Consider the following 10,478-nt stretch of genomic DNA (forward strand, 5'->3'; position numbering starts at 1 on the left):
TTGGGAGGCAGATGCAGGAGGATCTATGTGAGTTCAAGGACAGCCTGGTCTACAGAGCAAGTTCTAGGACAGCCAGGGCTACACAGAGAAAACCTGTCTGGAAAAAACAAAAAGAAAAAAGAAACTGTATCTTGAAAAACAAACAAGGACAACTGCTGTGCAAGATCCAGGCCCCCAGCTACTCAAGTGACTTTACTGTAAAGCAGTTAAGAACCATGAGAAGTTACAGGAGCTCAGAGGAAGCAGTCAGCCCTCATGGGTCACTTGGATAGCCTAGAGCGGGACTCCTCACCTACCTCAATGTGCTGTGCTTGGTTTCCCTCCAGGTAGGCCAGGAAGTCTTTCTTGAGGTCTAAGGGCTAGTGTCTCTCCTCTCTTCTCCTCAGCTATTTTCTTGGTTCAGAGCCTGGTCTGCCAGTTACCAGCACATGCATTCAGGGGTGATCTCTAATTTGTAATTTGCATGCTGGTCTCTTTGGTGTGGGTGTGTTTCCTTCTTCCTGTCTCAGGGTAGGGACTGAGGTTGCTGAAGGCTTAGGGGTTGCCAGGCCAAAACCGGAAGTTGCTAGGCACCAGAAGACATCTACCAGCTAGCCCTATTGTTTGCTAAGGCCAGACTCCAAGAGACTCAGAGCTAGATTATTCCAGAGCCACAAGGACTTCCAGATTGGGGTGTGTGTGTATGTGTGTCTGAGAGAGAGAAGTTAAGTACACCCATCTGAGAAAACCAACGTAAATCTGGCTGTCTTGGTCACTGTCTCTGTCCTTGAGCAACAGAGGCATTGCATCGTTGTCAGAGAAAGAAACAGCTCTCTCTTCAAAGGGGGTGAGCTATTGTTTATTCTGGAATCAAATACAAATGGACATGGACAGGGAAAAGATTTAGATCACCCTGAATTCTATGTTCCAACGTGGTAACAATTTGAAGTTTTTATAGTAACAGAAAAGAAAGTCACAAATCAAGAGACTTTTCAAATACATTGGTGGAAATATTATGTAGGCAGTTACAGAAAAATGGGGACATATTGGCTCTAGGCCCCCAGGTGCTATTTTCTAACACTATTAGCCTTTTAATAAGTGAAAGGACAGACTTTGTTAGGTTACTACATTGCTAAAGGTTTTATCTGCTAGTCACAGGATATTAGGTCAGACATAGAAGTGAGCAAGGAATGGGGCTAAAGGTGGCCCGAGATAGCTGGATGGTGTTGACGCAGGCCTTTAACCCAGGAGGCAGAGGCAGGCAGATCTCTATGAGTTCAAGGCCAGCCTGGTCTACAGAGTGAGTTCCAGGACAGCCAGGGCTACATAGAGAAACCCTGTCTGGAAAAACCAAAAAGAAGAAGGAGGAGGAAGAGGAAGAGGAGGACGAGGACAAGGAAGAAAAGTCACTTTCTGAAGCCACACATAGAGCAGTCAAGGGAGGATTCAGCATTCTCGGGTGGAGCCCTTGTCTACCATGCTTGAGGTGCTTTGTTCAGTTTCTAACGGGAAGGAGAAGGATGAGGAGAGAAGAAGGCTATGGATAGAAACTCAGATCTGACACCAAAACCTGTAAATAAATTAAAAACTTATAATCATGCTGGGCAGTGGTGGCACACGCCTTTAATCCTAGCACTCAGGAGGCTGAAGCAGTCGAATCTCTGAGTTTGAGGCCAGCCTGGTCTACAGATCGAGTTCCAGGACAGCCAGGGATATTACACACAGAAAAGAAACCCTGTCTCAAAACAAAACAAAAAAACAAAAACAAAGCAACAACAAAAAACCAACCAACCAACCAAAAAACCAACTTATAATCATAATTAAAATATATCAAAAGGGGGCTGGGGAGATGGCTCAGCAGTTAAGAGCACTGACTGCTCTTCCAGAGGACCTGAGTTCAATTTTCAGTAACCACATGGTGGTTCACAACCATCTGTAGTGGAATCTGATGCCCTCTTCTGGCATAAAGGTGTACATGCAGATAGAGCACTTGAATCTTATACACACACACACACACACACACACACACACACACACACACACATATCCAAAGATAATAACATTTGGTGCATCAATTAATTAGTTTACTATTTTGTTTTGTTTTTGAGACAGAGTTTTGCTATGCTGTTTGTTGTGTGTGTGTGTGATAGCATGCTGTGTGTGCATGCTTGTGGAAGTCAGAAGAAGGTGTTGGATCTCCTGGAGCTGGAGTTACCAGTTACCATTCCATGATGGGTACTGGGAACTGAACTCAGGTCCTGAATGGAGGTCAGAGAACAGTGTGCAGGAGCCAGTTCTCTCCTTTCACCAAAGGGGTCCTGGGGATCAAACTCGGGCAGTAAAGCTTGATAGCGGGGCTCCTTTACCCACAGAGCCATCTCAGGGGCCCTCCTTTATTTTCCTATTATCAATTATTGTTGTAGTGACAGGATCTCCTTATATACCCCAGGCTGGCCTTGAACCCAGGATCTTCCTGTCTCAGGGATTGTAGGTGTATACCACTAGCCTGGAATTACCACAGCTCCTGATGGTGTGAACCCTGCATAGGTCCTGTACTGTGTTCACTTCTCCTAGCCCACCTGCAGTAACTTCAGCCTGATAGTTTGACATTGGCCATGAAAACTGGAGAATTCTACAAACCTTGTCCTTCGGGAAAGCACCCCTCCCCCACATCATCTGTATGCAGCCACCAGCACACCAGAGAGCTCCAAAACCTCACTGTGACTGAGTTTCCCAGCAGCCTGCAGAGCAGAGTTGCCAGCAGACAAGCTGATTTAGAATGCCTAAAGAAGACTAAAAACATAGCCGAAGCTGACCGTGACCGGCTCATCCTCTTACCTCCGGCTCCTGAGTGTTGGGAATTACAGGCTGTGAGACCACAGCCAGAAACGAGGCGTTTCTTACGTCTAATTCTGTGGACTAAACTGCATGCTTTCAAGGCATGGTGAGATACACCCCAGCACTTGAAAGGCAGAGGCAAGATGATTGCTTTAAGTTCAAGGCCAGCTTGATAAGCATAGTCAAGTCTAAGCCAGCCAGGGTTACATAGTAAGACTTTGTCTCAAAAAACCAAGCCGACAAACAAAATGTGTGCTTGTCGCTATAAGTACCTTGTACACACACCCCAGGGCTCATTTTTCTCCTCTCAAAGAGCATGTCCCAGTACCTCACAGAACACACTGCTATCCTTTCTACATGGAATGAAAATAGGCATTTGGGGGGCTGGAGAGATGGCTCAGAGGTTAAGAGCACTGCCTGCTCTTCCAGAGGTTTTGAGTTCAATTCCCAGCAACCACATGGTGGCTCACAACTATCTGTAATGAGATCTGGTGCCCTCTTCTGACCTGCAGTCATACATGCTGTATACATAATAAATAAATAAATCTTTAAAAAAAAGAAAATAGGCATTTGGCCCAGCAGTGGTGGTGTGTGCCTGTCCTGGAAAGCAAAAAAAAAAAAAAAAAATTGGGTTTTGTTTGTTTTCGAGACAGGCTTTCTCTGTGTAGCTCAGCCAGGAACTAGCTCTGTAGACCAGGCTGGTCTGGAACTCCAGACTGGAAATCCACCTGCCTCTGCCTCCTGAGTGCTGGGATTAAAGGTGTGTGCCCCTACCGCCTGACTGGCCTTCCAACTCTTTCTTTAAAAACAAAAAACAAAAAAAAAACCGCTTCACGAATTTGCGTGTCATCCTTGCACAGGAGCCATGCTTATCTTCTCTGTGTCGTTCCAATTTTAGTGTATATACTGCCGAAGTGAGCACCCAACTCTTATTTAGTCTCTGACCGGCTCCTGTGGTCCGTCTCTTTGGTGATGTCCCTGTTTGTCCCTCTGTTTATCTGGTCTCTGGTCCTCATTCTGCATCTTGCCATCTGTTCTGGTAGGATCCTTATGTTCTGAGTCCAGGCCAAGCCTTGGGCATGCTTACTCCTCACCCACAGGAACTGCTCCAGCTACCTCTGCAGGGGAGCTGAGCCACGAGGCAGGCCAAGGGGGTGGATGAAAAGACAGGGAACCTGGAAGGTCTCCACTCTTCCCACCCACCCCATCTTTCCCTAACTGTGAGGGCCCTCTGAGAGGCCTGGAGCTCTAGCCAGGCTCACAACCCCAGGACCAAGAACTAAGTCTGTGTGTCCGACCCTCTGTGCCCTCCCCATTGACCCCCTCCTGCCAAGCTCCCTAAATTTCTCCTCTAGGCTAGTCCACTAGCTGTTACAAAACAGCTGTTGTTTGGGGACTGGGTAGGTCCTTAAGCAAGTGACACCAAACTCAGGACTGCCACTGAGCCTAGTACCCTCGAGGGTCAAAAGACCTGAGGTCTGTGACCTCTGCCCTGGGCCTAGTTTTCAGAACCTGGAGTGCAATGTCTCAGAATTTACCACACACCCTAGTAACTGGTCCCTATCACCAGGGCCTGCCTTCAGAGTGGCATGATCCGCCCCCCCCCCCCCCTCCTATCACCTGACAGGCCCTAGTGGCTTAGGCTACTGTGTGCCAGGCTAGTGTGGTCCAGGGCCAGGTACTTAGCAAGGCCAGGGTTCTACAGCCAACGCTGTACACCCACTACTACTGAGTCATACCCTAGTTCCTAAGGACTTCTGAAGTACAATTTTAGTCAAATGAGAATAAAAGGTGCACACTGCGGGAAGGGAAGGGCTAGTGAGGTAAACAGGAGGATGTAACGCGAATCGCTAGATGGTCTTTTTTTTTTTTTTTTTTTCTCAAGACAGGGTTTCTCTGTGTAGCTTTGCGTCTTTCCTGGAACTCGCTTTGGAGACCAGGCTGGCCTCGAACTCACAGAGATCCGCCTGACTCTGCCTCCCAAGTGCTGGGATTAAAGGCGTGTGCCTCCATCACCCAGTGCTAGATGGTCTTATTAATAAAAAAACTTGGAGCCAGGTATTGGGGTGAACGGAAAGATCAGAGAAATAGAACAAGCCACATCCAACCTCACCTTACCAACTTCTCAGCTGGTCTCGTTTCTTCAGACTGGAAGCTTCTGAGTCCTCACCCAAATGGATCTCAGCTGAACTGCTGCTCAAAAGCCGAAAAGCTTAAAAAGACCTCTAGTTCCTGGGCCTCACGCCTTATATACCATTCTGCTTCCTGCCATCACTTCCTGGGATTAAAGGCGTGTGTCTTTCCCAAGCAAGACAGGAGATCTCAAGTCCTGGGATTAAAGGTGTGTGCCACCATGCCTGACTTCTATGTCTATCTAGTGGCTGTTCTGTTCTCTGACCCCAGGCAAGTTTATTGAGGTGCACAATATATCAGGAGGGGGGGCAGAGTGAGGACTGGGAGTGGGCAGGGTTGCTTAGTAAGATGTAAGATGCTAGGTCCAGTAAAGTAGGAAAATACTTTTTTTTTTTTTTACTTTTTTCCGGGGGGGGGGATTTATTTATTTAATTTATTTTTACTTTTCAAGAATGTAGAAAATGATTTTTTTTTTTTGAGACAGGATCTCACTGTGTACTCCTTTCTGGACCCAGAACTTATAGTGTAGACCAGGCTGGCCTCAAACTCACAGAGATCAGCCTGCCTGTGCCTCCCCAGTTCTAGTATTAAAGGTATGAGGCACCATGCTCAATTTAGAATTTTTTAGTTCAAGTATGTCCCAGCCCATGGTGGTGCACGCCTCTACATCTGCACTTGTGAAGCTGAGGTGGGAAAATCTAAAATTCATGGCCAGCCTGAGGCACAAGAATCCCTATTTAAAAAAAAAAAAAAAAAGCCCAGGCATGGTAACACACACCTCTTATCCTGGCACCTAGGTGGGAGGGAGAGGCAGGCAGATCTCTATAAGTTTGAGGCTAGCCTGGTCTACAAATTGAGTTCCAGATTAGCTAGAGCCACCCAAACTGGCCTTGAATTTGAAATTGTCCTGAAGATTCTCCGCAACCTTCTGAATACCAAGATCACTTCTATGTGCCATCATGTCTGCCTGAGGCATTTGGGGTGTTTTTGTTCATTTTGTTTTTGTTTTTGATACAGGGCTTCTCTGTGTAGTCCTGGCTGTCCTGGAACTCACTCTGTAGACCAGAAACTTAGAAATCTACCTGACTCTGCTTCCCGAGTACTGGGATTAAAGGCGTGCACAACCATGGCCTAGCAGAGCACTTATTTTAATGTGTTCAGTTTTGCAGCACTATGGGGGAACCCTTAATCCTTTCCATGGTTTTTTTTTTTTTTTTCTAGTAGCTATAGGTGTGGACACAGGGAAAGTGTCTAACACTGCTCGCATTGGGGTAAGGACAACTTCAGAGGATCTGTTTTCCTTTATTATTTTCACTTTTTTAAATTTTTTATTATTATTTTTTTTTTTTTTTTTGGTTTTTTTGAGACAGGGTTTCTCTGTGTAGCTTTGCGCCTTTTCCTGGATCTCGCCCTGTAGACCAGACTGGCCTTGAACTCACAGAGATCCACCTGCCCCTGCCTCCCAAATGCTGGGATTAAAGGCGTGCGCCGCCGCCGCCGCCGCCGCCGCCGCCGCCGCCGCCGCCGCCGCCGCCGCCGCCGCCGCCGCCGCCGCCGCCGCCACCACCACCACCGCCACCACCACCACCACCGCCCGGCTTTTTTTTTAATTTTTAAGTGTATGGATGTTTTTGCCTGCAAGTATGTCTGTACACCACATGCATGCAATACCAGAGGAAGCCAGAAGAGGGCACTGGATCCTCTGGAACTGGAGTTACACATAGTCTGAGCTGCCATGTAGGTATAGGGAAAGGAACTCAGGTCCCCTAGAAGCATAGCCAGGACTCTAAACTGCTGAGCCATCTCCCTACCCTTTATTTTATTTATTATTGTGCGTGTGTGTACATGAGTGTGCCTGCCATGGCATGTGTGTGGAGGTCAGAGGACAACTTACGGAGTCCATAGAACTCAGATTGCTGGGTTTCGTGGTTCATCTTTACCAGCTGAGCCTTCTCATTGGCTTTATTTCTACTTTAAAAACATTTATTTGTGCCCAGTATGTTGGGACACACCTTTAATCCCAGCACTTGTGAGGCAAAGGCAGGTACATCTCTGTGAGGTGAGTTAGGCTAGCCATGGAGTATGACTGTCTCAAAAGAATTTTTGTATTTATTTGTTTGTTTGTTTGTTTACTTACTTACTATGTGTGAGAGAGTGTAGGTGCACTACACAGTATGGGATGGAAGTCAGTTCTCGCCCTGCATCTTGCTAAGCCAGGGCCTCTTGTGTTTCTGCTGCTGTGATGCGCTTTCCCGGCTAGCTGGCCTGAAAGCTCCTGGGAAATTGTGTCTCTACCTCCAGTCTTGCTTAGAAATGACAAGGTTACAGATACGCACAGCTGCACTTGGCTTTTTTTGTTTGTTTTGTTTTTTTAGACAGGGTTTCTCTGTGTAGCCCTGACTGTCCTGGAACTCACCCTATAAACCAGGCTGGCCTTGAACTCAGAGAGATATGCCTGCCTCTGCCTCCCGAGTGCTGAGATTAAAGGCGTGCGCCGCCGCCGCCGCCGCCGCCGCCGCCGCCGCCGCCGCCGCCGCCGCCGCCGCCGCCACCACCGCCACCGCCGCCGTCGTCACCACCACCACCGCCACCGCCACCACCGCCGCCGCCGCCACCACCACCACCACCCAGCTACATTGGGCTTTTTATGTGGGTTCTGGGGACCGAGAAAGTTGTTCTCTGACCTCCACACAAAGGCCATGGTATGCTCACATGGCTAGAGCTTCGACCAGCTGAGCCGTCTCCCTAACCTGACTTAATTTAACCTCTTACATAGGAGTAAGCATTACTTCCGATTGGGGTGGAGCCTGGAAACTTTCTTGCTGCAGCTTCCTCCCTATCCTCCTGTCTCCAGTCTGGCCACCTCCGGTCCACACTGGCTTCTACCTCTCCTTCCCGTGGTCAGTGTTTTACAGCAGTAGTTTTCATGCGGGAGAGAAAGCAGGCTTCCTGACTTACCATGACCCCTGCTTCACTCCTACGATACATGGCAACACCTTCCCCTTCTTCACGGTGCACAGCAGGAACTCCAGCAGCCCTAGTGTTCTACAGCCTCTTCTGGCTTCCACTGTGTTGCTCCTGTTGCTCTGTCTGTCCTTACTGCACACGGACAGAGCCTACTGCATGCCAACACTGGGCTGGGAAGGACGCTGTGGAGTTCTAGACTGGATCAGTTAGGCTGCTATGACTCACATTCTGGCAGAGGAGCCTTGCAAGGCAAACAGTGACAAGGAGGTGCTTGTGGTCCTAGGGTGATCCAGAACGCTGGGGTCAGAGGGAGCCTCCTAGAGAAGAAGGCTGAGTTAAGATTTGAACCAACCACCAGGGGACAGGCAGGTAGTGTCCCAGGCACACAGACAGATCATCAAAGGCCCTGAGACTTGGAGAGGAGTCTTTGTGAGGATGTGCAGTGTGTGCATATGTGTGCAGACACATGTTGTAGCACATGTGGAGGTCAGAGGACAATTTTAAATGTCAGTTCTCACTGTTCACCTTGTTTGAGACAGGGTCTCTTCCTTGTTCATTCCTGCACACTCCGGAGTAACTGGCTGGCCGTGAGTTTCCAGGATCTTCCTGTCTGCCTCCAGTCTCACCATAAGAGCGATAGGATTTTAGATGCGTGCTCTATGGTGTCCAGCCTTTGTACGGGTTCTAGGGGTTTGAACTCTGCTATCTGACACTTTCAGGGCAAGTATTTTACCCATAGAGCTGTCTTCCCAGTCCCTGTCCAGGGATCTTGAGTCCAGCGTGGTGGAAACAAACAAGGATGAGCATAAGAGCCACAGGTGAGAAGCCTTCTGGATGCTACTCCATTGATCCAGCCTTTTCTTCTGAGGGCAATGAGGATTCTGGGAGGGACCTAAGGAGGGGGCATCCAGGCATCCTGTGGATGTAGTGCAGAGGCTGGACTGGAGAAGCCCCAGTGCTCTTTCTAGAATGGTAGAAATGATGCCAGCCTGGAGTAAGGTGAAGACACCGGAGACAGACTCAGGGCTGAGACAGGAGTGAGGGTGACCCACCCCCTAGTCTGGCTTCAGCAGCTAGTGGCTTCTGGTCCTGTTTTCGGGAAGGGACTTTCTAAGTTCAGACTTGAATTAAGTCTGAACATTCAAGTTAGCCTTTAATAGCAGCACTAGGGAGGCAGAGGCAGGCCAATCTCTAAATTTAAGGCTGGCCTGGTCTACATAGTGAGTTCCAGGACAGTCAGGACTACACAGAGAAACCTTGTTTTCAGAAGGGGAGAGGAGACATTCAAGCCCAGACATCCAGCAGGCAGAGATGACCTATTATATGGACTGAGTATTTTTTTTTTGTTGGGGAGGGGGGCAGTTGAGACAGAGTCTCACTGTGTGGCCTGAAACTCTCTTTACAGACCAAGCTGGCCTTAAACTCACAGAGACCCAACTGCCTCTGTCTCCTGAGTGCTGGGACTAAAGGCGTGCACCACCACACCTGCCTGGCCTGTTCTTATACAACAGGATTCTATTTGTGGGTTGGCAAGATGGCTCAGCAGATAAAAAATGCTTGCTAGTAAGCCTGGTGACCTCAGTTTGATCTTCAGAACCCATGTAAAGATGAGAAGAAAGAACTTCTCCACGAAGTTGTCTCTGTCCTCCATACATGTGTCTTGGCAAATTTGAATGCTCAAGTGTGTGCGGCATACATGCACACATGCTCACAGAGTAATAAATAATTTTTATTTTGTTAAGTTTTGAGACAGGCTTTCTCTATGTAGCCTTGGCTGTCCTGGAACTCGCTCTGTAGACTGGGCTGATCTTGAACTCACAAGAGATCTGCCTGCCTCTGCCTCCCGAGTGCTGGGGTTAAAGGTGTATGCCACCACTGCCCAGCTTAATAAATACTTTTTAAATGATTTATTTATTTTTTATTTTATGTGCGTTGGTGTTTTGCATGAATGTATGTCTGTGTGAGTAGAGTTATAGGCAGTTTGTAAGCAGCCATGTGGATGCTGAGAATTAAACCCAGGTCCTCTGGAAGAACAGCCAATGCTTTTTAAAAAAAAAAAAAATTTATTTATTTATTATGTATACAGTGTTCTACCTGCATGTATGCAGGCCAGAAGAGGGCACCAGATCTCATTATAGATGGTTGTGAGCCACCATGTGGTTGCTGGGAATTGAACTCAGTACCTCTGGAAGAACAGCCAGTGCTCTTAACCACTGAGCCACCTCTCCAGCCCCAGTAAATAGTTTTTTAAGACAAAGTCTCAGCTATATATCCCTGGCTGACCTGGAACTTAAATAACCTTCCTGCCTCTGCCTCCTGAGTGATTAAAGGCATGTGCCACCATGCCCAGCTATAAAACCTAATTTAAAAGTGGGCAAAGGATTTGACATTTCTCTAAAAAAAATATGATCCACATGTTCAGGAATAGATGCTGAACATCACCAAATGCAAATAAAAACCACAGTAAAACAAAACACAGTGAGTTGCTTCTTGGTGCTCAATGGGGGTATCTGTCAATATTTTTAAAAAATGTGTTTACAGGGATGTGCAAAGGTTAGTGC

General features: G+C 47.7%; 1 non-coding gene across 1 annotated transcript; it reads right to left on the reverse strand.

The window, feature by feature from the left end:
- Positions 1 to 3,632: 3,632 nt before the first annotated feature.
- Positions 3,633 to 3,739, reverse strand: LOC131905353 (U6 spliceosomal RNA). Its single transcript, XR_009377885.1, has one exon. It is a non-coding gene; the product is annotated as a U6 spliceosomal RNA (small nuclear RNA).
- Between the last annotated feature and the right edge of the window lie 6,739 nt (positions 3,740 to 10,478).

Source organism: Peromyscus eremicus, chromosome 2, assembly GCF_949786415.1.
Source record: "Peromyscus eremicus chromosome 2, PerEre_H2_v1, whole genome shotgun sequence".
NCBI lineage: Eukaryota > Metazoa > Chordata > Mammalia > Rodentia > Cricetidae > Peromyscus > Peromyscus eremicus.